Consider the following 25949-nt stretch of genomic DNA (forward strand, 5'->3'; position numbering starts at 1 on the left):
CATACTGATTTAAACTTATTCACGTGCGACTAGTCAAAAGTACCTAAATTCAAGCACGTTAAACTCAAAGTAAATTTAAAAAATTCTCATGGCTATAGGCAGAAACTACACGATCGAGACACGCCTACCATCACCTTCAAATGAACATTGACCCCTCGCGCGGGAGTTGCAAGCTTGCAGAATGCTGCGACAGTCAGATGTTTGCTCGTGACATGCATACATCACGTAGCTAGCCTTCCAACACATTACACGAAAAAATTCAGTGAAATCGTAATCCAGCATACGTAAAGTACTCGCTGGAACCACTTCAAAGTATGCAACACTGAACCAGAGCAGAAAACCGACCTAAGAATGTTTAACTTTCAACAATGAAAAAAAAAATTGTAGTATATATACCAGATTCGAACCCAATACCATACTCAATACTCTGAAAACTATAAGCAACAAAAATGTACAACAAGCCACCTGCTAGTATAATTTATTTCGTGAACCCTAAATTCATGTTAGTAATCAGTACGAAGGTGTGAGTAACGTGGACTAATAATGGCTTACCATGTATTGAGAATCTTACTGATACAGTCCATCCAATGTATCAGCATATTCGATAGTTTGGTTAATCAGTTACCATTTTAATTTTTAATATCACCATCATAGTGTACTTCGATATATACCAGACTATGATTTTAAGCTCATACAATTCCCAGAGGTCTATTAGTTTTATTTCGAGGAGTAATAAATAATTTCATAGAAACAATAATAAAACAAGTTCCTATCAAGCTTGCTCTAATGCTTCGCTATTACCTATTCCATCACTTTACCAGCTTCATCACACACTCACACAAAGTACATGCTTAACACTCATGCATAAACAATTACGAATCCCAATATCCCCCCCCCCCAGCATATCCAATTCATATAAATGTTTTTAAGAATTCAGATACCATACTCAACCAAAAATTATGTTAGCAAAAAACTGCCTTCCTCATTATTGTAAAAAAATACTCCCAACAATGACTAAATGCACATTACAGACCAGACCCAATTACAAAATTACTTGTCCCCTTATAGTTTATTACATTAAGATAAACGATGTTGTTTAAGAATAAATAAATAAAAATTCTTTAATTCTATAATTTTTATTTAATTGTAACTTTATTCACAGTAAAATCTGACACTGTATACATATACATATATATATATATACATATACATATATATATATATATATATATATATCGTATACATTTCTCAGTCCAAACAAAATTAATTTTTATTTTTAAAAATATATTTTAGTTCGTTTTAATAGTGAAAAAAAAATACATCTAATTCATACAGAACACGCTACAAGAGTTCACGAGTGTTACACATTAGAGGACCAGAGATGTTGACGATAGAAACCTACCTTTACAAAATTTAAAATGTTTTTTTTTCAAGTAAAATTTTCGTGTAACCTGTACACCGCACTTCGCACACAGAAATTTTACACGGTCAAGATTTCTTCTGCAACCATGATTTTCATGGATACGTAGTCTTTCAAAACGTTTACCATAGTAGCGGCACCCATACAGATATTCATCACAATTACCATCGCTTTGCCCGCTGTACAACTTGCAAATTAACTTTGCTTTTACAATGCCTAATCAAATTACTTTTGTTTGTGAAATGTACAGCACATGGTTCACACGCAAATGTCACACGATTAGCGTTTCTTCAACAGACATGATTTCCATGTCATCTTGCATGTTGACGGTATTTGAAACTTTTGTCACAGTACGTACACAGATGTCTCGTCGTTAGACCTTGAGTCATCAACGGCTCGGAAAGTATATTACTTTTAATGTAACACTGCTGTTGCAGGCGACGAAGACCCGTGTGTTGCATGATCTGGAGATTTCCCATTCGACATTGACAGATCATCTGTACTGGATGTCATAGCATCGGAAGTAGACACGAGTGGGAATTGCTCACAAATTGTTTTATTTAACAAATTCGGTGTAGTTGCAGGTGTCAGGGTCTCCTCTGCTGTCGATAATGCACACATTAGTGTCTCTTGAAGTGAATAGAAAGTAGATACAGTCATCATCGGGATCTCTGGAGATTGTAGCCTCGTTACCATCGAAATTTTTGAAGCTTTCCTCAACGTTGTCATCGGGATCTGCTTCGTCATCGTCGCCTCCGTCATCAGGGACCCCGGTAAAGACGCGAGACCCTCCACCAAGATCTCTGCAGCTGGTGACCCCACCACCATCGGGATTTGTACTTATGTCGACGTTGCTACAATTGAGAGAGAATACACATGAATATTCATAAATCAGACTTACATGCAGACAAGACCATCCATCAGATCTGCACTGTACCACTACAAGAGATGGACTGAGGGTCCTGTTGTCTGAGACTCGCTTAAATAACAGGTCCGCTTGAATAATATAAAACTCAAATCATCATCCATTTTTATTACTTAAAAAAAGAATTAGGAATTTAGGGAATACCATTTTAAGTTATATATTCAAACAACTAATCGCAGATCGTGCATCGTAAGAACTTTCAGAATCCAAACATAATTTAAACTACTCAAATGTAAATATTATTATGCACAGCTACACATAACTTCCAACTGACTCCAAATGACTACAACACATGACTACAATATTTTATCCCATACCAGGCTACGTCCAAAGTCAATTATGTTTTGTACCTCTAATCAACAGTTCAGGAGACCTTTAGTGTTGATATAGCTACAGCCAAGACATGCTCAGTACCACGCATCTTGAAAATCCTAAGCCTTCAGAGTCGATCCTTGTTAAGCCTTACGACAAAAGTCTCCGAAAAAAGAGACCCACTCCATGAGTTTACTAGAAATTTTTATGCTTGTCATAGCACACATCGATAAATATCTTCGTCAATAACCCAAAATATTACCAGACCACTAACATTCTATTTATGCACATACAGTAGGCCACCAACATATCCATCAACACATGTCCAATTTACATTAAGCTCCGAACTTACTTTCATCAGTTTACTTGGCTACACTCAGTACTCAAAAACTAAAAGAAGTCAATTAACAACCTATTATTTCTTATATACATGTTTCTATAGTTATATACATAGTTACCATGGTAATTTTTTCAAAAGAATCACTTGTATATCATTTTATCCCCTCCACATTTATCTAATTTCACCTATATACTATTGAATACCATATAAATATAGCGTGGCCGAGCGGTCTAAGGCGCTGGTTTAAGGCACCAGTCTCTTCGGAGGCGTGGGTTCGAATCCCACCGCTGTCATGGTTGCTTTTTACATAACAGCTATACATTTAAAATGCATAGAAAAGGATATTTGTTTTCTAAACTTTCAGATTTATTTTATTTTATTTTCATCCCGGGTATAATCAATTATTTTAATGTACGTTTTCATTCGAACATCAACTGCATACCGACGGCTAGTAAAATAAGCCTGACAGTGAACATATTAGCAAAGTTTACATTTATATAGGACCAGGAGTCCATTGAAACTTTAGAACCTAGCTACACATACACAGTGCTGGATGCAAGTAATTCTAAGCTCATTTTCCATCACTGACACTCATATTACATCATAGAAACTATATTCAACACTTCTTTTCCTCATTAACATACAATCTAATGCAAATTAACCATCATCGGCACACATTTTCCATCATTGACACTCAATTCATCACTAATTTTTCATCATCGGCATGCAATCAAATGCAAATTCATCATCATCGTCACTCAATTCGACACTCATTTTCCATCAACGACATACAATTCGGCACTCATTTTCACCATCGACACTCAATTCGACACTCATTTTCTATCATCGACACTCAATTCGGCACTCATATTGCATCATCGACACTCATTTCCCATAATCGAAACTCAATTCGACACTCATTTATAATAATAAACACAAAAAGTTAAATATTATAAAATTATTCTGTCTTGTACTAGAACTCTATCCTTGGCCAACAACGGAGAAGTTGTCAAGATGTCAGAAGCTTTTTTTATAATATTTTATTTATTATTTTGTGTTAATTATTATTATTTTAATTTATTATTATTTTAATTTTTTTCTGAAATTTTTTGATATTAAAGAAAACGTGCAATGGTTTTCTCCATGTGCTCCTGGTTATTCCTGACAATATAGTGATGTTTTTCTCTGAGTGCTCCTGAGTGCACTGGGCGCACTCGCAACCAGCGCACAGAGCTAGGTTAGGGATTTTTGCTGCCGCTAGAGCTCGCTGAGGGCTCTGTTGGACAAGGGCGTATGTCGTTGGAGAGAGCATGTACCCTGCGCGGGTTCACTGGAGGTCGATGCTTCGAGTAGGAGTTCCCAAGAAGCCACAGGGGGGAAGAAGAAGGAAGGGGGGGGGGGGGGTCAAAACTTGCTAAGTCGCCTGGGAAAAGCGTCGTGTGGACCGTCCCAAGGCATCGCCGAGGACTTTAATAAGCTCCTCGACGTGCTGCCAAACAGCTTACCTATGCTTGCCTCCGAGAAATGAAAGATGCTAGCTCGGGGCTTGGGGTAGCATTCGCTAGCACGAAAAGTCATACTGTTACAGGTAGAAAACGTGATGCAAACTGCGGCCGAGGTGCTGCGATAACCAATCGCAGCAAAAGTATCTAATTGGGTCTGCGAACAAGTGCAGGTGCACTGGGTTGCACTAGATTACGTCGGAGAGTACAGTAATGAAATAAAAATTAAAAATGCAAATTAATTTTTTTTTTGTTTCCTTCGATAAAAATGAAAAATGAAACATAAAATTCAAAACTTCTGCCCAAAAATTATGATAAACGGCACATTATCAAACACACTGACATCTTCATCTTGCTCATCCCTTTTTTGACATTGGAGTACCACTATTGCCATCAACTGCTAATTGGCCAAAAAATATTCCAAAGTTCGTAGAAGGCTACTATAAGACGACTTTTCACTTTTTCTGGAGATGTTACTTATATTATATTCTACCTTACTTAAATCGTCAACATAATTTAAGCTATTTCTATTCTCAAGACCTGGAGATATTTTAACTCAATCGCTTTTAAGACTACATAGATCAATTTCATTTCAGGACATACTGTCCCCGAGTATAGCGTCTCCATCTACGTACTTTATCTCCTGTACGAGATTGACTTTACAAGATTTATCGTGTCTTTTTTTAATTCTGTCTTCGTTTAAACCGCCTACCACACTTGTCACAACTTAGTATTTGACGGAATGGGCTTTAAACACAATCGTTATTTTCATGTCTACGAGCATTATAGCTTTTATCAAAGTAGTTGCCACAGTTTATACAATGTCCTTCAGATCGAGATTCATATTTGAGTATCGCACCTTCACTAGACTGTACGTACTCCATAATGGTGTAATAGCGACTAAAGTATTTTTTTAGGTACTTTGTATTTTTATGTATGAGCATTCGACAATTATTTTCGACAAAATCTTTTTTTTTTTTGAAAAAAATCAGGCCCAAAGTAGTTTTACTACTCATCTTCATATTTCCTCATGCGATGTGTTGTAAAAGCAACCGATGTTAGCGGACGTTTCTGTGACCCTCCTCTTGGCCGCCAGAGCGCACTACTCATCCCTTCCACAAGAGACAGCTTGTCATATCGACTTTGGAAGCAGTCGCAGTGGGATTGCGACCTTAGTCCGCCCGCGACTCTGGTGAGTGCGCGGCGAGCGCTTTTTCCGCCTGCTTAGACCCTTCGGGCATCTTCGGCTACCTTCGGTATCCTCCCACACCCCCACCTTACCTGAGCGCCCGTAAAAATTACAATGTTCCCCCCCATCAGAGGGACTTCGGCACGCGGGTCCTTTCTGGCTGGTAATACCGTAATCGTCGACGCTTGTCTTCGCCAAGAAGAACGCCTGTACCATGTCGTCAACAGACTACGAGGGATGAACTCCCTAATTTAGATAGAATTGTTTAGCCAGCCAGTAGAGTTTTTAATAGTCGAAGTGTTAGAGTTATTTTCTTCTTCTGGTTTCATTTAATTATATTAAATGATGGAATTCTTTGTAAAAATCGCGTCGCGTGTGTCGGGACTCCAATGCACGACACCACCCTGAGAGACAGCATCATCCACCCTGCATTGGTGAGTGTTTATTTTCTCTTCGCTAGATTACCCCTCCCCCCACACCCTTTTCAGGCCTTTTGGGCCAATGTTTTTCGGGACTGTCTGCAAACAGGTCTTATTCGCAAGAATGTATTTCTGTTGCAGGCAGGGTCCAAGAGTCCAAGATACTGATCCAAGTGCAAGATCCAAGGACCACCGTCCACGTAACAGTTTCCAAGTAACAGCGTACGAGTAGCCGGCATTTCGAGCCTATTCCCGCGGTACCCCTCCCCCCCCAAGCTTCTGAATCTACTGTGCTTTGAAAAGCATTGGTAAAGTTTAAATTTACGTGCGTGGCGAACAGCATGGCAATTTCGGATGCCTAATGAAATTATGTATATTTTTTTTTGTTAATATAAAAGTGCATAAGACAGCAAAGGTTTAAAACAAAATTAGTATTGTTTTGTTAAATGTTAAATATATTATGATATTTTTATTATTTTAACTTAGTATTATGCATTGTCATAGTAATTTGCGGTCCGGCCCTAATTTAACCTAAATTAATGTAATGGTTATTATATATAACTACGGTACTTAACCTATCTATGTGAATTTTTTCATTTCCCACAACGATGCTATGCATCTAGAGTAACGTCATAACTAAAGAAGATTCCTTTTTTAATAAACAAAGTATGCCAATAGTCATATTTGCAGAACTTATTCAAAACAAATAACGATCCTCTTTCCCCCACTTGTTTTAGGGGAAAATCTAAATTAGTTTGTCTGGCCTCTCGTTGCTCCCTCTGATGTTATTATTGTTATTTACTTTGCTCTCCTTTTGCTCACACACACTTCCGTTTCTTTTACAGCCACTTGGGCATTTATTTTTATTAGTAGCACGAGAGTCAATTACAATAAAGATGTGGACAGCACCGATGATAATGATGCAAATTATCATAACAATTATTACAACGATTTTCAGAATATGTTCAGCAAACACTCGAAGAAGATGGTTCCATCAAGTGAAATTGATTATATATCGTGGAAAGACCCGAACGTGTTGGCGAACATGTTGCGACTTTTACTTGTTTCGCAAGATGACGAAAATTTATCAGTTGTCAAAGAAACGTGATGAACTTAGAAATTCAGGGAATATAGAATAAGTTATAAATGTGTATTGACAGACGAATTTTTACACTTTTGTATTTTTGATATAAATATAATTTTCAAAATTGATATTAAAAATGTGTAGTTATTCATTCTCTAATAAAGTTCATGTGTTTGCTACTTTAAAGAATTGGGTATGAATATTTTAATATATATCTGTGTGTGTGTGTGGGTGGTGGAAAGAATCAATTTTATTGTATGTAGATGATGGAAAAAGAGTGTTGAAGTTGGAAAGAGTATGTAGAATTGAGTGTCGATGACGGAAAATGGGTGTTGAATTGAGTGTCAATGATGGAAAAAGAGTGTCGAATTGAGAGTCGATGATGGAAAATGAGTATCAAATTGAGTTTCGATTATGGGAAATGAGTGTCGATGATGGGATCTGAGTGCCGAATTGAGTGTCGATGATAGAAAATGAGTGTCAAATTGAGTTTCGATGAAGAAAATGAGTTCCGAATTGAGTGTCGATGATGAAAAATGAGTGTCGAATTGAATGACGATAATGGAAAATGAGTGTCGAATTGAGTGACGAAGATGATGAAGTTGCATTTGATTGCATGTCGATGATGAAAAATGAGTGATGAATTGAGTGTCAATGATGGAAATGAGTGCCAAATTGAGTGTCGATGATGGTTAATTTGCATTAGATTGTATGTTAATGAGGAAAATAAGTGTTGAATATAGTTTCTATGATGTAATATGAATTTCAGTGATGTAAAATGAGCTTAGAAGTACTTGCATCCAGCACTGTGTATGTGTAGCTAGTTTCTGAAGTTTCAATGGACTCCTGGTCCTATATAAACCAGCGCCTTAGACCGCTCGGCCACGCTACCACATGTGCATTTGTTTGTATTTATATGGTATTTAATTGAATATAGGTGAAATTAGGGGAATGTGGAGGGGATAAAATGATATACAAGTGATTCTTTTGAAAAAATTACCATGGTAACTATGTTTATAACTATAGAAACATGTATATAAGAAATAATAGGTTGTTAATTGACTTCTTTTAGTTTTTGTGTGCTGAGTGTAGCCAAGTAAACTGATGAAAGTAAGTTCGGAGCTTAATGTAAGTTGGACTTGTGTTGATGGATATGTTGGTGGCCTACTGTATGTACATACCTAAATCGAATGCTAGTGGTCTGATAATTTTTTGGGTTATTTACGAAGATATTTATCGATGTGTGCTATGACAAGCATAAAAATTTCTAGTAAACTCATGGAGTGGGTCTCTTTTTTCGGAGACTTTTGTCGTAAGGCTTAACAAGGATCGACTCTGAAGGCTTAGGATTTTCAAGATGCGTGGTACTGAGCATGTCTTGGCTGTAGCTATATCAACACTAAAGGTCTCCTGAACTGTTGATTAGAGGTACAAAACATAATTGACTTTGGACGTAGCCTGGTATGGGATAAAATATTGTAGTCATGTGTTGTAGTCATTTGGAGTCAGTTGGAAGTTATGTGTAGCTGTGCATAATAATATTTATATTTGAGTAGTTTAAATTATGTTTGGATACTGAAAGTTCTTACGTTGCACGATCTGCGATTAGTTGTTTGAATATATAACTTAAACTGGTATTCCCTGAAATTCCTAATTCTTTTTTTAAGTAATAAAAATGGATGATGTTTTGAGTTTTATATTATTCAAGCGGACCTGTTATTTAAGCGAGTCTCAGACAACAGTACCCTCAGTCCATCTCTTGTAGTGGTACAGTGCAGATCTGATGGATGGTCTTGTCTGCATGTAAGTCTGATTTATGAATATTCATGTGTATTCTCTCTCAATTGTAGCAACGTCGACATCGGTACAAATTCCAATGGTGTTGGGGCCACCCATTGCAGAGATCTTGACAGAGGGTCTCGCGTCTTTACCGGGGTCCCTGACGACGGAGGCGACGATGACGAAGCAGATCCCGATGACAACGTTGAGGGCAGCTCCAAAGATTCCGATGGTAACGAGGCTACAATCTCCAGAGATCCCGATGAAGACTGTATCTACTTTATATTCACTTAAAGAGACACTAATGTGTGCATTATCTACAGCAGAGGGGACTCCGATACCTGCAACTACTTGATGTAAGTTTTTGGACATACGCCATTAGCAATGGCGTATGTCCAAAAACTTACATCAAGTCATGCACTCCCATTGCACAAATCTTTTAAAGATAACACCTGCAACTACACCGAATTTGGTAAATAAAACAATTTGTGAGCAATTCCCAGTCGTGTCTACTTCCGGTTCTATGACATCCAGTACAGATGATCTGTCAATGTCGAATGGGAAGTCTCAAGATCATGCAACACACGGGTCTTCGTCGCCTGCAACAGCAGTGTTACATTGAAAGTAATATACTTTCCGAGCCGTTGATGACTCAAGGTCTAACGACGAGACATCTGTGTACGTACTGTGACAAAAGTTTCAATTACCGTCAACATGCAAGATTACATGGAAATCATGTCTGTTGAAGAAACGCTAATCGTGTGACATTTGCGTGTGAACCATGTGCTGTACATTTCACAAACAAAAGTAATTTGATTAGGCATTGTAAAAGCAAAGTTAATTTGCAAGTTGTACAGCGGGCATAGCGATGGTAATTACGATGAATATCTGCATCGGTGCCGCTACTGTGGTAAACGTTTTAAAAGACTACGAATCCATGAATATCATGGTTGCAGAAGAAATCTTGACCGTGTAAAATTTCTGTGTGTGAAGTGCGGTGTTCAGGTTACACGAAAATTTTACTTGAAAAAACATTATAAATTTTGTAAAGGTAGGTTTCTAGCATCAACATCTCTGGTCCTCTAAGGTGTAACACTCGTGAACTGTTGTAGAGTGTTCTGTTTGAATTAGTTGTATTTTTTCCACTCTTAAAACGAACTAAATTATTATTTTTAAATTAAAAATTAATGTTGCATTGACAGAGAAATGTATACGATATATATATACATATATATACATATATATGTACATATATATACATATGGGTGTGTGTGTGTACAGTGTCAGATCTTACTGTGAATAAAGATACAATTAAAAAAAGAATTCAATAATTTTTTATTTATTTATTCTTAAACAACATCGTTTATCTTAATGTAATAAACTATAAGGGGACAAGTAATTTTGTAATTGGGTCTGGTTTGTAATGTGCATTTAGTCATTGTTGGGAGTATTTTTTTACAATAATGATGAAGGCAGTTTTTTGATGACATAATTTTTGGTTGAGTATGGTATCTGCATTCTAAAAAACATTTATATGAATTGGATATGCTGGGGGGGGGGGGGGATATTGGGATTCGTAATTGTTTATGCATGAGTGTTAAGCATGTACTTTGTGTGAGTGTGTGATGGAGCTGGTAAAGTGATGGAATAGGTAATAGCGAAGCATTAGAGCAAGCTTGATAGGAACTTGTTTTATTATTGTTTCAATGACATTATTTATTACTCCTCGAAATAAAACTAATAGACCTCTGGGAATTATATGAGCTTAAAATCATAGTCTGGTATATATCGAAGTACACTATGATGGTGATACTAAAAATTAAAATGGTAACCGATTAACCAAACTATCGAATATGCTGATACTTTCGATGGACTATATCAGTAAGATTCTCAATACATGGTAAGCCATTATTAGTCCACGTTACTCACACCTTCGTACTGATTACTAACATGAATTTAGGGTTTACGAAATAAATTATACTAGCAGGTGGCTTGTTTTACATTTTTGTTGCTTATAGTTTTCAGAGTATTGAGTATGGTATTGGGTTCGAATCTGGTATATACACTACAATTTTTTTTTTCATTGTTGAAAGTTAAACATTCTTAGGTCGGTTTTCTGCTCTGGTTCAGTGTTGCATACTTGGAAGTGGTTCCAGTGAGTACTTTACGTATGCTGGATTACGATTTCACCGAATTTTTTCGTGTAATGTGTTGGAAGGCTAGCGACGTGATGTATGCATGTCTCGAGCAAACATCTGACTGTCGCAGCATTCTGCAAGCTTGCAACTCCCGCGCGAGGGGTCAATGTTCATTTGCAGGTGATGGTAGGCGTGTCTCGATCGTGTAGTCTCTGCCTATAGCCATGAGAAATTTTTAAATTTTTTTGAGGTTAACGTGCTTGAATTTAGGTACTTTTGACTAGTCGCACGTGAATAAGTTTAAATTCGTATGCATTAGAAGATATTTTTCTACATGAGGTAAGAAAAATACATAGATGCTACAATGTCTGAGATAGATATCGAACACATATTCCTTACCCTATGAGTGACTAGCACTTGTCATTTGACCTATCTCCTCTAACCCTCTTTTACTTTGTGATATAGATGGGACATGGATGTTTTCAGAGATGATGTTTAAAATTTCTTGTGCAAAGAGACTTTGGTAGAAATTACTAGGTGTGGTAATTATTTTAGTCAAAGTAATAATTTAATAAAACACATAAAAATAACGTGAAGGGTTTTTGTTCTAATGTGTAAACAAATCATTGATTGGATGGATTTGTACGTAGAACTGGTAGTATACCACATCTCTTGAAGAACACTGCATGATACAGGTATAATGAAATACTCTTAGGCTCAAGAAACTATACTATAGGTGGAAAGGATTTTGCGGTTCCTAGAATTACATGAAAGGAACTTTGTTATTGTTTTTTCTATATACTACGATGATTTAAATGTGTTTAGGATGATGGGTTGAAAGATTAAATAATCAACCGAGACACATAGGTTTTTAAAGAAAATGAGAATGGAGCTAACCATGTCTAGAAAACAATAGAAATTATTGTGTAGCTCACAAGATAATAGATTGTGGTAAATCTCTGACAACTGAAATGTGGAAACGATATCATAAAATGAATGATATTGATGCAGCTCATGATAATATTGTTGACAGCTACGATGATGATGATGACTTTCAGACTGTGATAGTGACATGGGCTCGGGGAATTTAAGAATATTAATAACAATTATGTAAAGAGGATGGAATTAGTAGCTCAAGAGACATATTGTACATCAAGAGACAATCCGAACGTATGGTGTGTAGGATTAAACTTCTAGTTGGTTCGCAAAATGTTGAAAATTTATACATCATCTAAGAAACATGTGCTAAGAATTGTGGGGTTTATAAAATAAAAACTTTTTTTTTTCATGTAATGTATATTGTTGGGAAGAAATATACAATTTAGTACGACTTTTATTAAATATCTATACTAATATTATAAAGCTGGAGAGTTTGTTTGTTTGTTTGTTTGAACGCGTTAATCTCAGGAACCACTGGTCCGATTTGAAAAATTCTTTCAGTGTTGGATAGTAGGCCTACATTTATCGAGGAAGGCTATAGGCTATATTATATTATCAATAACATTAGGGATCCTTACTAAAAGTCCAATTTAGAATCAAATGCGTTGTAGGGGGTTAGATACAACATGCAGTACACGTACGAAGTGTGTGTTGACAATGCCGCAGGCGCTAGAAGTTTATTAAGCGAAATACCACTCACTGACTAACTCATCACGATATCTCTAAAACTATACACCAGATTGACTTGAAATTTAGCATAGTTACTCATTTTGTGATGTAGACGCTCACTAAGAACGTATTCTGCGGAAATCGGATCCCAAGGGGAGTTTCGGGGGCGTAATACATCAAAATTTCCAGTTTTTGGTAGGAAATCACCATGGCAACGGCTGTTGCTTTGTTGATGCTTCATTCGTCTCTATGGCAACGACTATTTCTTTGTTAGTGCAGTCCTCATCACCGTTTAAATTTTGCGGGTACTTTAAATATCAAAAATTGCCCTTTTTTTCAAGTGTATGTATTTTACAGACTTGAAACTTCACAGTAATGTTCCTTATGTTACGCAGGATGACATTTTCCGAAAATTAGATCCCATGGGTGGTTAAAAACAGGCAACAGTGTGTACTTAGTCTGTATGAGAACAGGATTTTACATTGTTCATGCCTTCTTCGTCTCCATGGCAACGGGCATCGCGCGGCAGTGGCGTACCCACAAGGAGGGGTATGTAGGTATAATGAGCGGCGCAAGAGTGATCTGCCTGTAGACTGCCGTAGCGAAGTACGGGTACATCAGTTGTACGTTGCGTGCACGAGTCGGGAAACCATCGGTGCTATTCATTTTCTCTCCGGTACATTATACAGCATTGTAATAAATTTTCACTGAATTTTTTTTATTTACCATTACTGTAAATGGGAGATGTGACTTAATTTTTTTTCCATTAGTATAGCCGTGCGAAGCCGGGTCGGGCAGCTAGTCATTCATACAACTGTTCTTTCAAGGTTTTTGTGGCTACAGTGCTAATGGAGTATAAAAACTATTAGCAAACCCGGTTCTTCGATTTAACATGTCCTTATATTTTACATTTTTAAATTCGAATTTGTTAACGATCAATGACTTAAATGATGTGTGTTATAAACTATAAGTCGTTCTATAACTGATGTGATATATAATACTGTGAAATTTTGAGGATAGTATGACCAATAGGATGTTAATATGTTGTGACATTGGCTTGATACCTCGCTTGAATGAAATTTAAATGTTAACTTTGTGATGAAAGCTGCAAGTGCGTGAATTGCGTGTCCATTTCATTTGTCGAATTTGCTTCCAAATGTGTTACCTTATTTTGGTGTGCTTCTTTTTTAAATGTTGTTTTCACTCGAGTATTATAGTAAATGGCTCTTATATTAAATTATTCGATCGGTCGAAGCAAGTCCTAGACGGCAGACCGCTCAGTTTGTTACTGTCGTCGTCGGTGTAAGGATCACCTAGTTTGTTTCTTCTGGTGCATAAGTCGCGTAATTACCTGTTCTTGTGAACTCGATGGCATCTTTACCGTCTAAAACGGCGAACTTGATGGACGTTTACCACCGTCTATGGGAACCTTGACGTCAGCGACGACGAAGAAGGAGCAGATCCCGTCAGCAACGACGACGTCAACATTGGAGGAGACTTCAACAGTCGCGGTACCACCAGCAGAAGGGACTTTAATGCCGGTGGTGCTGGCTACACAGGGAAACACGACGAACTTCCTTTCGCCCTCGATGGAGACTTCAATGGCTGGTGATTCAACAACTAACGAACATCGGAGCTGTTACTGCGACAAGATTTTCACAAACATCAGCAATGCTCGTCGACACGAGAAGAGAGAATGTGCCAAGAACCTTAATCGTAAAGTGTTTGTTTGTGAGAAATGCCATAAGCAGTTTTCCAGAAAAAATAATATGAAAACGCACATGAAGACATGCAAAGGTCCTGCTGCGCGGCCGAAAGTAAAGGTTTCGGTGCAACAACGAATGATTGATGTGCATAAGAGTATGGCTGGAAATGGTACAATTGCAGTAACAGCGACATCTGGATCAGGTTCGTCTTCATCAGAGCGGTATCCTTGCAGCTACTGCGATATGTCGTTCGCATTTTCCCATGTAGCACGAATACATGAACGGAGTAAATGCGAGAAGAATCCTTCTCGTATGAAGTTTCGCTGCGATGAGTGTCATGTTTGGTTTACACGTATTGATAGTTTGCGACGACATGCGAAAAAATGCAACGGTAAAGTCCGTGTGTCTACTGATGAACTACCTGCAGAAATATCGACTCCTCGCTTTAGATTGAAGACTCGTAAGCGTACAAGCAAGAAAACCGATGTGCAGCAACCGATTACTATAACATCTGGACATGAAAATTAACCTAAGACTGTGTTCGGTGCATTACAAGTGAATGATAATGGGTTATACTTGGCGCAGTCTGCATTTCGTGGAACATTGAAAGACTATTATCTTAATACGTTAGGTGAGTCGAAAGACATTTGTAATTTTCTTGATGATATCAGACAGAACATAATCAATCAGCTTACTGATGATGTAGCAACATACGGTCCATCAAAATATAATTGTGGTTGGACTGTATATATGGAAAGCCGTATCCATTCGATGACAAAGTGAAGAAGTGTGCATTCAATACATCGGCTGCAGTAATTTACAATTCTGACGATGTGAAGCAAACTGTTAAACACGCTGTCGAGAAACTTTGTCAAGAGGAGGAGAACTATGTCAGTAAAGGTTCTGGCTGGACTCTGTCTAGTACAAACCGATTGGAGCTAAGAATTAGTCATTTCACGCCTATGCAGACCTAAATGTTTATAAGATTACTAACCTTCGCAAGAGATCCTGTAGTAGAATAGAAATTATGTAATAAAATTTATTTTGTGAAAGAACTTGTGTTGATTTATTTCTTGAACCTGTCACTATTATGTTAAATTGTTGTTATATTTTTTTTTTCATCATCCAAAATCGTACCAAGGACCTAAGTCGATCTAATTAATCATTTTATTGATTGCAAATTTACATAATTAATTTTGAACTTTTTCCCGAATTGCTAGCTAAATAATTACGAATTTCTAAGAGCGTCCTTGTCCAGACCTCCTAAGGTACGAACTCTACCGTACGCCACGATGCTGAAAGTATCTTTGCTCCGCTCGCAAACAAGCAAACATTGCCGCCCTCAGTAGACGGCTGGCACGCACGAGGAACTGCAGCTTATTGAAGGCTTCCCGACTTTTTTTCCTAACCTAACTAAAAACTAAGTGTGTTTGGGAGGGGTCCGGGTTAGGGAGGGACCTAAGTGCGTCTCAGGCCGAAGCCTATCACGCCTTAGTCATGTTGAGATTAGCCATGCAGGGAGAGGGTCGCATGCATCACGTGCTAGGAGGGTATTGGCCAGCCATGGCAGCGATTGTTGCCATGACTAACTCCCCTCACTCTTATCTCTAGTCTAAACTACTAGTTAAGTTGGACCCGCAGGTAAAACCTGCATAGACACAGGGAAAACCCTGGGTACTTTCATGCGGGATGCAAGTTTGCATGCATTATTTGTAGGAAAGTACAGGAGACAGAGGATGGTCTGGATGAATAGTTGGCCAGAGTAGAAAAATTGTACCATGCGGGGGTTGGGCACTTGGACTCGTGGTCCACTTTGGTGTCTTCTCCGGGACTGGAATTTGAGGGTCAGGGACGCAAGCGCCCCTGGCGGTGAGGGTAAATACGAACCACTCACATCCGCTCCAGACAGCAGCACCTATAACTAGAAGGAAGAAAATTAAACATTCTACAAACTAAGCTTATTACAATAAATGCATGTTGCGCGGGCGAGGCCGTGCTAACATGCCGTAGAGGTACTTTAGATAAGCATAATTAAAACTGTTTTTTTATTTTTATTTTTTTGTTTTACTATATTATATAGTCTAATGTTATGGTATTAAGATCCACTCGCTTAATTAAAGTGGAAGAACTGTCAGTGTATAGGTTGACAGGCGAATGAAGAAGGAACATTCGTATTTTATTATTTTCATTAATTGGGTTTTATAGTCGTGCTACTTGCGGAGGACGCCGCCCATTAGCAACAGCATGCCCCTCGTGTCGCTACTCGACCGGTGTTTACTTCCACTGATTGCCCAGGCAAGCGCCTCCATGCATGGCACGGCTTTTATTGCTGAATAATATCAGCCGACTTGTTTATTATTAATTTTTTTTTTCCTAGCCTAAGTTAATTCTAAGTGTGTAGGGGAGGGTCCAGGTTAGGGGAGGACCTAAGTGTGTCTCAGGCCGAAGCCTATACACTCTACCATGCGGGTTTTTAACCATGCAGGACAAGGGCGCGTGCATCGTGTGCTATTGGGGTTTACTGGCCAGCCATGGCTGCAATTGGCGCCATGACTGACGCCCCATTGGTCGCCTAGCTTAAAAGCTAGCTAATGTGACCCAGGTAAAACCTGCATAGACACAGGGAAAACCCTGGGCCGGTTCATGCGGGGATCAATTAACATGCATTAAGCAAGCAGGTAACTACTGGACAAGAGGAAGAAGGGTCCAGGTAAGAAGAGTTGGAGGGGCTGAAAAATCAACCATGCTGGAGTTGGGTGCTTGGGCCTTGCGGCCCGCATTTAAAGGTTGGGAACTCCTGGGTTATTATTAACCAGGGGCGCAAGCACCCCCAGGGGCGGGCGACTTCACTCGTCAGCCCAGCCACAGCTGCCCAGGCAGCCACAGTTAAAACAGAAGTGGGCAGACGAGCCAGTAAACCGGCTCGAACTGCTGGCTCTCGGAGCGAAAGGCAGCCTGACATTGCGCCATCTTCATCTTCCTTCTTCCAGTCAACAGCCAACGACCTTTCAAGCCAGGGTGGGGGTAAGTCGTTCAGGCGAATGAAGTATCTTGCGAGTCGGACCCTCTTGCCCCCCAAATTCCCGGGTCGGTTGAAGGTCGCGCCGCCCAGGCTACCACTGGCTCCAACAGGGCCCCAACTTGAAGGCGCCGCCATCTCTTCCTTCAGAATTCCGATGCTGTTCAGTTCCGTTGCGCGCGCGGCAGTCCACAGCTCCGCAAGTTCCAGCCCGCAGTTCGTCTACACTTCGCTACTAAGGCACATCGAGCTCCCCTGCGGTGCCTTCGCCGACGAAGCTGCTTTCTGCCGCGCGCCGAGCTACATTCAGGCTACCTTTCTCCCCGACAGCCGTGATAACGACTCCACAGGCCGGCCATTGGTCCGCGGACTGCTATTGGTTATTCACAGCCACCCCAGCGAGATTGCAACTCTCGGGCTGGGCTCCCGTATCCGTCACCCGCGGGACGCGGTCGGTAGCAGTTGGCGCTGCTAGGCCGCCCCCAGCACGCACACAAAACCCACACACACTGCCAGCCTTCGGTTACCCAATAGGGCGCAGGGAACTCCCAGCCAACAGCCCGCGAGAGAGATGCGCACGCCCCGAGAGACGACCACCGACTGTTTATTATTATTTATAATTATAAAGTTAAGTATTACTCGCTGGGTTCTGCGCGGGAATTTTCCATACCGTCCGCATCGTGGGGCCGGGATCTGTACGCGGCGTGATTGGCCAGTCTGGTCGGCCAATCCCGGGCCGGCAGCCAATATTTATTCCCTAAAAAAATTTGTTGATGGGGGAGGGGGTAGGTGTGGGAATGACGAAAAGAGAGAGGGGAGGGAGGGGGTGAACATTTTTTTTCTTGGAAGGGTGGGGGAACAACAACAGTAGTAGGAGTGGGGGGGGGGGGGTGTTTAGGATAAAAAAAATAATAATAATTGTTTAAGAAAAAATTGAGGGGGAGGGGTAGAGGGTAGTAGATATAGGCCTATGCTATGAAAAAAGTGGTGGGAGTCAGTCTGCCAGCAGACACCACGAGGGAAGAATCGGTCGCCATTTTTTTTCCCTCACCAGGTTCTAACCGAGGACTCCGAGCTCCATGTCAAAATGTTTGTTTTTTAAAAATTTTTATAAAAATTTTGTTAATGCCATTTTTTTATCAATTTAAAAAATTTTTCATTAAAATCGGATTATAAATAATGATTTTCAAGACAGCGGTCGTAACGGAAATTGCAACGGTGACATCATCATTCAAAATGGCTACCATGGCATCCTAATTTTCAAGGTCATGACCTTGGCGGCTTAAAGCGGCTAGCTCTTAGGACTTTTAAGCCGCTTTAGTTCTTTCTAAGGCAAAAAGACTTTGGATGTTTTTCGAAATCCTAACTTTTGAATTAACAAATTTTTTGAGATTTTTGGCAGAATTATTTTCTAAAAAAATGGAAATTTTGGCGAATCATAAGAAATGTTGGGTAAAGTTTGGAAAATTTTGGAAAATTTTGACAAGTTTTGAAGGTCAAAGGTCAAGGAATATTAAAGGTGAAGGTCACGGCCATCCAAGATGGCCGCCGTGACGTCACAATCCAAAATGGCGGTTGGCTACTCGGCTCCTCACCCTGACGCCTGGTGCCGGAGGAACTATTACATACTACTTTTTGAACATGATTTATTAAATAAGTTTTTTAAATAAAATAATTTTCATCGATTAAGTATTGTGCCAAGGACAGCATGCAATCGATTCAATCATTCAATTGCTGAGTTTTATTTAAAATGAATGCGTGAATTTTTCCGAATTTATAGCTAAATAAATACAGATTTGCAATATGGCATCTAAATTTAAAGATGGTGTATACCGTGAGAGCAGACTGTCTGTTAATAAATAATACTGCACTCTAGTGGCTAAGAATTTAACTAAGATGGTGTCAACTCACTCTAGCAGATGTAATGTATTCTAAATGACACTAGTGCTTCTAGTAACTAGTATTGAAAACAAAATGGCGGTGACGTCCTCTAAAAGGCGACGTGTGTTAACTAGCACTCCTGGTAACGAATACTGAAAACAATATGGCTATTATTCCTTCAACTTAAAAAAAAATTCTTGTCCGATGATGTGTATTATTTTTTGTATACCGGTACCTTATTTAATTCTCAGTCTGGTAAATGTCTCAGTGGCTGAGCAGTTAAAAGCTTATGTTTTCCAACCTAGAGGTAAGAGCTGCAATGGTTCGAATCACAGTGCTTCCAATGTATTTTGCATAAAATATTACATTTTATATGTCGATAAGAACCATAACAGCTCTGGTAGGTAATGGAACATCGACCTTATGGAATGAGATGGAGCAATAATGGAGGTTTCTAGAAGTGAAAAGAGGAAAAATATCGGCCTCCAGCAGACGAAAACAATATGGCGGGTTTGTCGTCATCCAAGATGGGGGCCACCAGCATATGTAAACAAGATGGCAGACATGATGTCAAAATAAAAAAAGTATTTTTAAAGAAATCCAAGATGGCAGACGTGTTACAATTCAATATGGCGACTGTAATAAATATTGCAATGTTATGTAATCCAATATGGTGGTCGCAACGAAAATGGCAACATTAGGGAGTGGGCATTAGATGTTGGAAAGTGCTAGAAAAGAACATGGCCATGGCGGAATTCAAATTGGCGGAATGTTCTAGAAATCAAAATCGCGGACCCAAGATGGCCGCTGGGGTTAATGTTAAGGTCAAAGATTTTGGTCAGTCATCCAATATGGCCACCGGAGTCAAATGGTCAATTTCAAGGTTATCCAAGATGGCCGTCGGTACAAAATGTGCAGCAGTGTTTTTAGATAATATTTATTAAATTTTGTTTAACTTAATTTTTTATAAATTTTAACATAATTCCTGAATTTATAGCTTGATAATTACAGTTTTTAAGATGGTGGCTGTAATAATAATTGCAACAGTTACATCATAATTCCAAATTGCTGACATGACATCTTAATTCTCTTAGAAGCTTAGGTAGGCTTGTAGATATGGATTCTTAAGCCTCATTACGGACTTTTTAAGTCATTGGCATTTTTTGGAGACTAAAACGTGAAACAAAACAGACAATTTTCCCTTGAAATAGGGAATTTTTTTAGGAATATTGTCAAATTTTGAGTCATTTTTGGCTAATTTTGAAGGTCAAGGTCATTCAAGATGGCCACCGTGACGTTACAATCCAAGATGGCGTCGACAATCCACAATCCACAGCCTGAATCCTGGGCCAGGAGGAACATTTACATACTACTTCTCTGTGTCTCCATTCCTAATGGTTGGCTATCTCTAGATGTTGATTCCTGTGTTACTATCCTAATTCCTTCTTGTCTCGAGATCTAATGCACTGTTTCACCTTCCATAATGTCTCGCTGCCTCGAGAATGAATCTATGGGTCACCATTCCTAATGGTCTCTAACCAATTAGCTGTTTTGAATTCGCGATGTAATTGCTAAACGCAGTTATAGCAATTGAAAATGTATGATCCAAGTATTTACTTGCCTAACTGAAAAATCTAATAAATTTTAGAGATGATTGGTCATAATTTGAGACTTGGCATCTGCTACAGTGATATCGGTATCAAGGCATCGGTGGTGGCGACATAGCTGATTCGGTTTCTTGCTGCGAACTTCGTTTGTTCCTTTTACTTTGCATCGTTAATAAGTACTGTTGCCTTCTGTGTGATTCGTGTATTTAAAATTTTTATTTAAATATTGGTGTCATTTTCCAGATGAAACTTGGTAATTAGAACATGAGGATCAGCGTATGTTGAATAGCACAATTGCAGTTTAGCAAACTGGGCTTTCTGACAATTGCTTGTTTGTTACAGGAGACAACCTGTGAAGATTCGCAGTGAATAGTCGCATTTTGTCACTTCATGGGACTGAGTTGCACCTCGACTCATAGAAGAACGTTTTGAAACAGTGCTTCTAGGCTGTGGAGCACCATCACTTGTTCCTTGTTTTGTAAAGGCTTGTGCAAGCAATTTTGCCAGCTCGCAGAGTAAACACAATTTTTGTACTTCGTTTCGTTTATTTTTCATGCAGATTGTGCATCTATTTTAAAGATGCATTTACTTACTGCACACAAATTGTGTTTTATGTTGTTTTTGTTGCTTGAGTACTTACTGACATTTCCAGAAAAGTAATATAAATATTTTTATGATAAAATAAAATGCTAAATTGGCAAAAAAAAAAACTCCATATGCGTTGAAAAATTGAATGTGGTAACGTCCTATTATCGATTCCTCGTTAGTTGATAATACGATATTATTGGAAATGTAATAAATATATCGCCTTAATGTAGTGCTAGTAAAAGGTCCACATCATTAGGTATACCTACTGTACCAATCTTGTAACAATAGTGTAGGCACACATCATTAGGTAGACTTATTGTGCCTGCCTTGTAGCACTGGTATGAGGTTAACAATTTCTGATTGTTTGAATAAAACTTATAGTTTTACTGTAATTTTATTATAAATAACAAAAATATTATTTTAATTTAATTGGATTTAACATTGCAAAAATACCAATTAAATATTGTAAATATAACGTTTCAATTGCCATTCATATCAGTTTTTTTTTTCATTTTTAAACTGGATATACGAGGGTTGTCTGAAAAGTTTCTGACCTCAACATGAAGATAGCAGCACTCCAACATGAAGATAGCAGCACTCCAACATGAAGATAGCAGCACTCTAACATGAAGATAGCAGCACTCCAACATGAAGATAGCAGCATTCCAACATGAAGATAGCAGCACTCGTCTACGAAAATTGGGGAATGTGTTTGCTTATGTTTTGGAATGAACTCTCCGAAATTTCAGCAATTTTGGACGTGCGAAGGTTTTTTAACAATCAATTACGTGAGTCGGTGCGCAAGTTATTGTGAAAAAAAGAAAATGTAGAATCGAGCTGTTATTGAATATTTGATTTTGAAAGGCAACGCGTCTACGCTCAATTAACGTACTAGGACTCTGCACCATCATTTAACACAGTTATATTTTGGGCAGCTGAATGCAAACATGGCAGTACCAGCTTGGGTGACGATGCATTTTTTTGATACCAAAAACTCCGAAGGCGGAATCAGCTCCAAAAAAGGCAAAGACTGTTCGTTTGGCCGGAAAGTGGTGGTGACAGTTTTCTAGGATGGTCATGGATCCTCTTAATCAATCATCTTGAAGAAGTAAAAACATGCCAGAAACGTACTACGCATTAATACTTGACAAGATAAAGCCAGAAATGGCAGAAAAAAGGTCATATTTGCAGAAACAAAAAAAAATTGTTTCACCAAGACAATGCACCAGCTCACACCTCAGTAGTTGCCATGGCGAAATCTACGAACTACGGTTTATCTGCTTGACCAGCCTCCTTACTCCCGAGATATAAAACCAATTAACTTGTTTTGTTGTTCCCTAGGCTAGAAGTAGCGCTCGGAGGACCGAGTGTTTTGTTGAATGAGGAGGCCATCATCTTCGTAAACAACTATTTTGCAGATACTCATGCGAACGATGTTAAAAAATAACTGCGCGTTCAAGCCGGCTGAAATTTCCGAGCGTTTGTTCCAAAGCATGAGCCAACACATTCCCCAATTTTTGCTAACGAGTGCTGCCTCCTTCATGTTCAGGTCAGAAACTGTTCAAACAACCCTCGTTGGTCTCAGATCAAATAAATGGCTAAAGTAGAAACATATAAAGATTCTACAATGAAAATGATCTCAAAAAGCTCCGACGAGGAACTAAAATGTACATTGACTTTAAGCATTTAAGCACATGTTTCGTGTTATTATAATTCAATTAGTTGAAAACGTTTTGTGATGATTTATGACACGTAAATTGTTTTACATTGCACATAAATACTTTACTACTTACAGACAATCGCGAAGGATATAGAATGAAAATGCAACTATTGTAACTTAAATATGATATGATCACAAAACACAAAATTTTACAGGATTTACTTGGTACAAAATCAGTGTAAAATGGGGAAAGCTGGTGCAATGTGGTTCTTATGGAACTATGGCTTGGTGGCTTACTCAGTTGTTGCTCACCCGTCGTGAGGAATCGGCCATGTTCGGGCGTGCTCGCCTCTCAATGACCTCATCAGCCATCTTGAATGACGCCACATCCGCCATCTTGGAATCTTCTGTTTTGAAAATCTGTAAATATTTAAGTTCTTTGTCGAGATCGGAAGAGCCATGGATATAATCTCATCCAAGACAAGGAAAATTATTGACCTAATGCAGATCACTCTTCCTTAGACTAGTAGATCCATCGTTGTCCTCTAGCTTGCAGCTATGCAGGCTTGGCGTTATAAGTTCTGTCATGTCTTTTTAAGCTCTCTCTCCGTGTAAACGACTTGCTACATCGAACACAACTTATCATATTGCGTAGTGGATTTTTAACACAGTCATTCATCTTGTGTTGTCATCCATTCTTTCTCAAGATAAAATCTTTGCTGCAAAACATACACCTGTGTCCTTTCGATACAAGACACCGAATAAGGACCCATATTAGTTACTGAGACTTATGCCAAATGCAAACTGAGAGTTATAAAATGTATCCATTACTTTAGTAGAATTTTTTAAATATTTCATCAGCGAGAGTTAAGTTATCTCATGCAAAGCAACTTGTTGTAAATACTTCTGCTTTTCAACAACAGATGATGCCACATTTTGCTTGCAGGTGAATATTATTTATTTGTTTTATGTGGGATGCGGGATGCTCACTAACGATCGCAACGGTGGCGACATAATCCTAGATGACGTCAGAGGCTTATCGGAGGCTGTAGACATGGATGCTTAAGCCTCTTTTAGGAATTTGTGTACTTTCTAAGGCAAAATAACTTTTGAGGTTTTTCGAAATCCTAATTTTTGAATTTACAAGGAAGAAAACAAGAAATTTTCCCACAAAACAGGAATTTCGGCCATGAAAACGGGACATTTTGAGTCATTTTGAGTCATTTTTGAGTCCAAGATGGCCGCTGTGACGTCAGAGGTTGGTCGGTCATTGACCCCACCACCACCACAACCCTGAACCCTGAACCCTGAACCCTGCGCCCGGAGCCCCTTATACATACTACTGTGCTTCTTAATTGTGTTTGTCAATCATGGAATGCTTATTACAGAAGACCGTTTTACATTTAAAACAGTTTGAAATTTGCTAAGATTCAAAAGCGTCTGCTAATTGGTGTGCTACTACGCCGTCAGAGCAGCAGACACACACACGCGCGCGCGCGTTAACAGTAAAGTAACACCTTGTGTTTAAATTACAACTATAGGCATTAGTTCTGTTTATGACATAATATCTTATTATATATGATATCCGTTATATTATATATATTTTTTATAATTTTCCTACATGATATATTTAGTATTTTGCACAACGTTTTTTTCTGACTTTGACTGAGCCCTTTTCTGTTTTATATTTATGTTTTCATAGCTTTTTTTAGTTGGCTGTTAGAATCTAAAATTGATATTTTCTTATTTTAGATTCATATAGAGATTTCAGATATTAGAACTGGTGAAATATATTGTTACGATTTACCGCGGGTTCGTAAAGGATAGCCCAATTAAAGATTTTTATCACACACATTTTTATTGATGGCCACTATTTATATCACTTCAAATAATCTTCTAAAATGGCAAATAATTAGTTGCACTTAAAAATAATGTTGCTTCCCCAGTCACTCGTTTCTTACAATCCACACGCCTCGCTGGGCCGCACCTCTGGCGCAACTCTCGCCGCAGCACCCCTCGTGGATCTCCGCCGCGGGACTTCGTCGCCGCACTCCGCCGCCGCCGACGCACTTGCCTTCGCCGAGGATCCACGCGACGCCTCGCTCGGAACTTCGCTCGGGACTCCGCCGCGCCCGCGACACTATCGCCCGGAACTGAACTCTTCGCCCTGGAACCTTCGTCCAAGGACTTCACCACTCTGCCACACCCGCAGCACTATCGCCCCGGAAACTCCGCCGTGGGAAAGCTCCCGCCTGAACACTCCGAACTGACTGACTCGAGGCCACCGTCCTCGTTTTATCTATCAGCCGCAATTTCCAGAACTAGCGAGCGCGACCGGGGCCAGTCGCGTCATTCCGCGCCGATCCGACCGGCAGAAATCTCTTGAAGCAAGTGTCGGCGGCTCGCGCAACTCCGCAGCTGTCCGGTGTCAGCTACGTGTCAAAGGCATGGCGCCGCGCGGGGAGGGTGAGAAGAAGGGGGGGGGGGGAAGTGACAATCCTTGTTATATTACAGGCGCGCGCGGCGCATATCATGTTGCGGCAGTCGCCAGCCAGCTCTGCACCTGCACGTGTCCCGGCCTTGCTCACTTTAGTAACAATATTAATTTTTCTGAAAATTAATTGATGATAGGGTTAGGTAAATATCTGTGTGACATTGCATTTTTCTTGAGAGTTTCGGAAGCATTGGTTCTTCTAAACTGCCACTGCTATCTGTGAAAATCTGCACTACATGAGAAGAGCTAAAATAAAATGTTCTGAGGCACCAAAATAA

The 25949-nt window shown here is 39.2% G+C and overlaps 1 protein-coding gene and 1 non-coding gene across 7 annotated transcripts in view; both read left to right on the top strand.

Moving 5' to 3' along the window:
* LOC134542678 (TGF-beta-activated kinase 1 and MAP3K7-binding protein 2) overlaps positions 1 to 21462 on the top strand; it is a 213601-nt gene extending 192139 nt beyond the window's left edge. For all 6 annotated transcript variants that reach the window (XR_010076845.1, XM_063387121.1, XM_063387120.1 and 3 more), the window contains one exon: positions 21272 to 21462. The gene's annotated coding sequence lies outside the window, so the exon portion shown is untranslated. The remainder of the gene's footprint in view (positions 1 to 21271) is intronic.
* Positions 3209 to 3290, top strand: Trnal-aag (transfer RNA leucine (anticodon AAG)). The gene has a single exon. It is a non-coding gene; the product is annotated as a tRNA-Leu (tRNA).
* Positions 21463 to 25949: the final 4487 nt, after the last annotated feature.

Source organism: Bacillus rossius (assembly GCF_032445375.1).
Source record: "Bacillus rossius redtenbacheri isolate Brsri chromosome 9 unlocalized genomic scaffold, Brsri_v3 Brsri_v3_scf9_1, whole genome shotgun sequence".
Taxonomy (NCBI): domain Eukaryota; kingdom Metazoa; phylum Arthropoda; class Insecta; order Phasmatodea; family Bacillidae; genus Bacillus; species Bacillus rossius.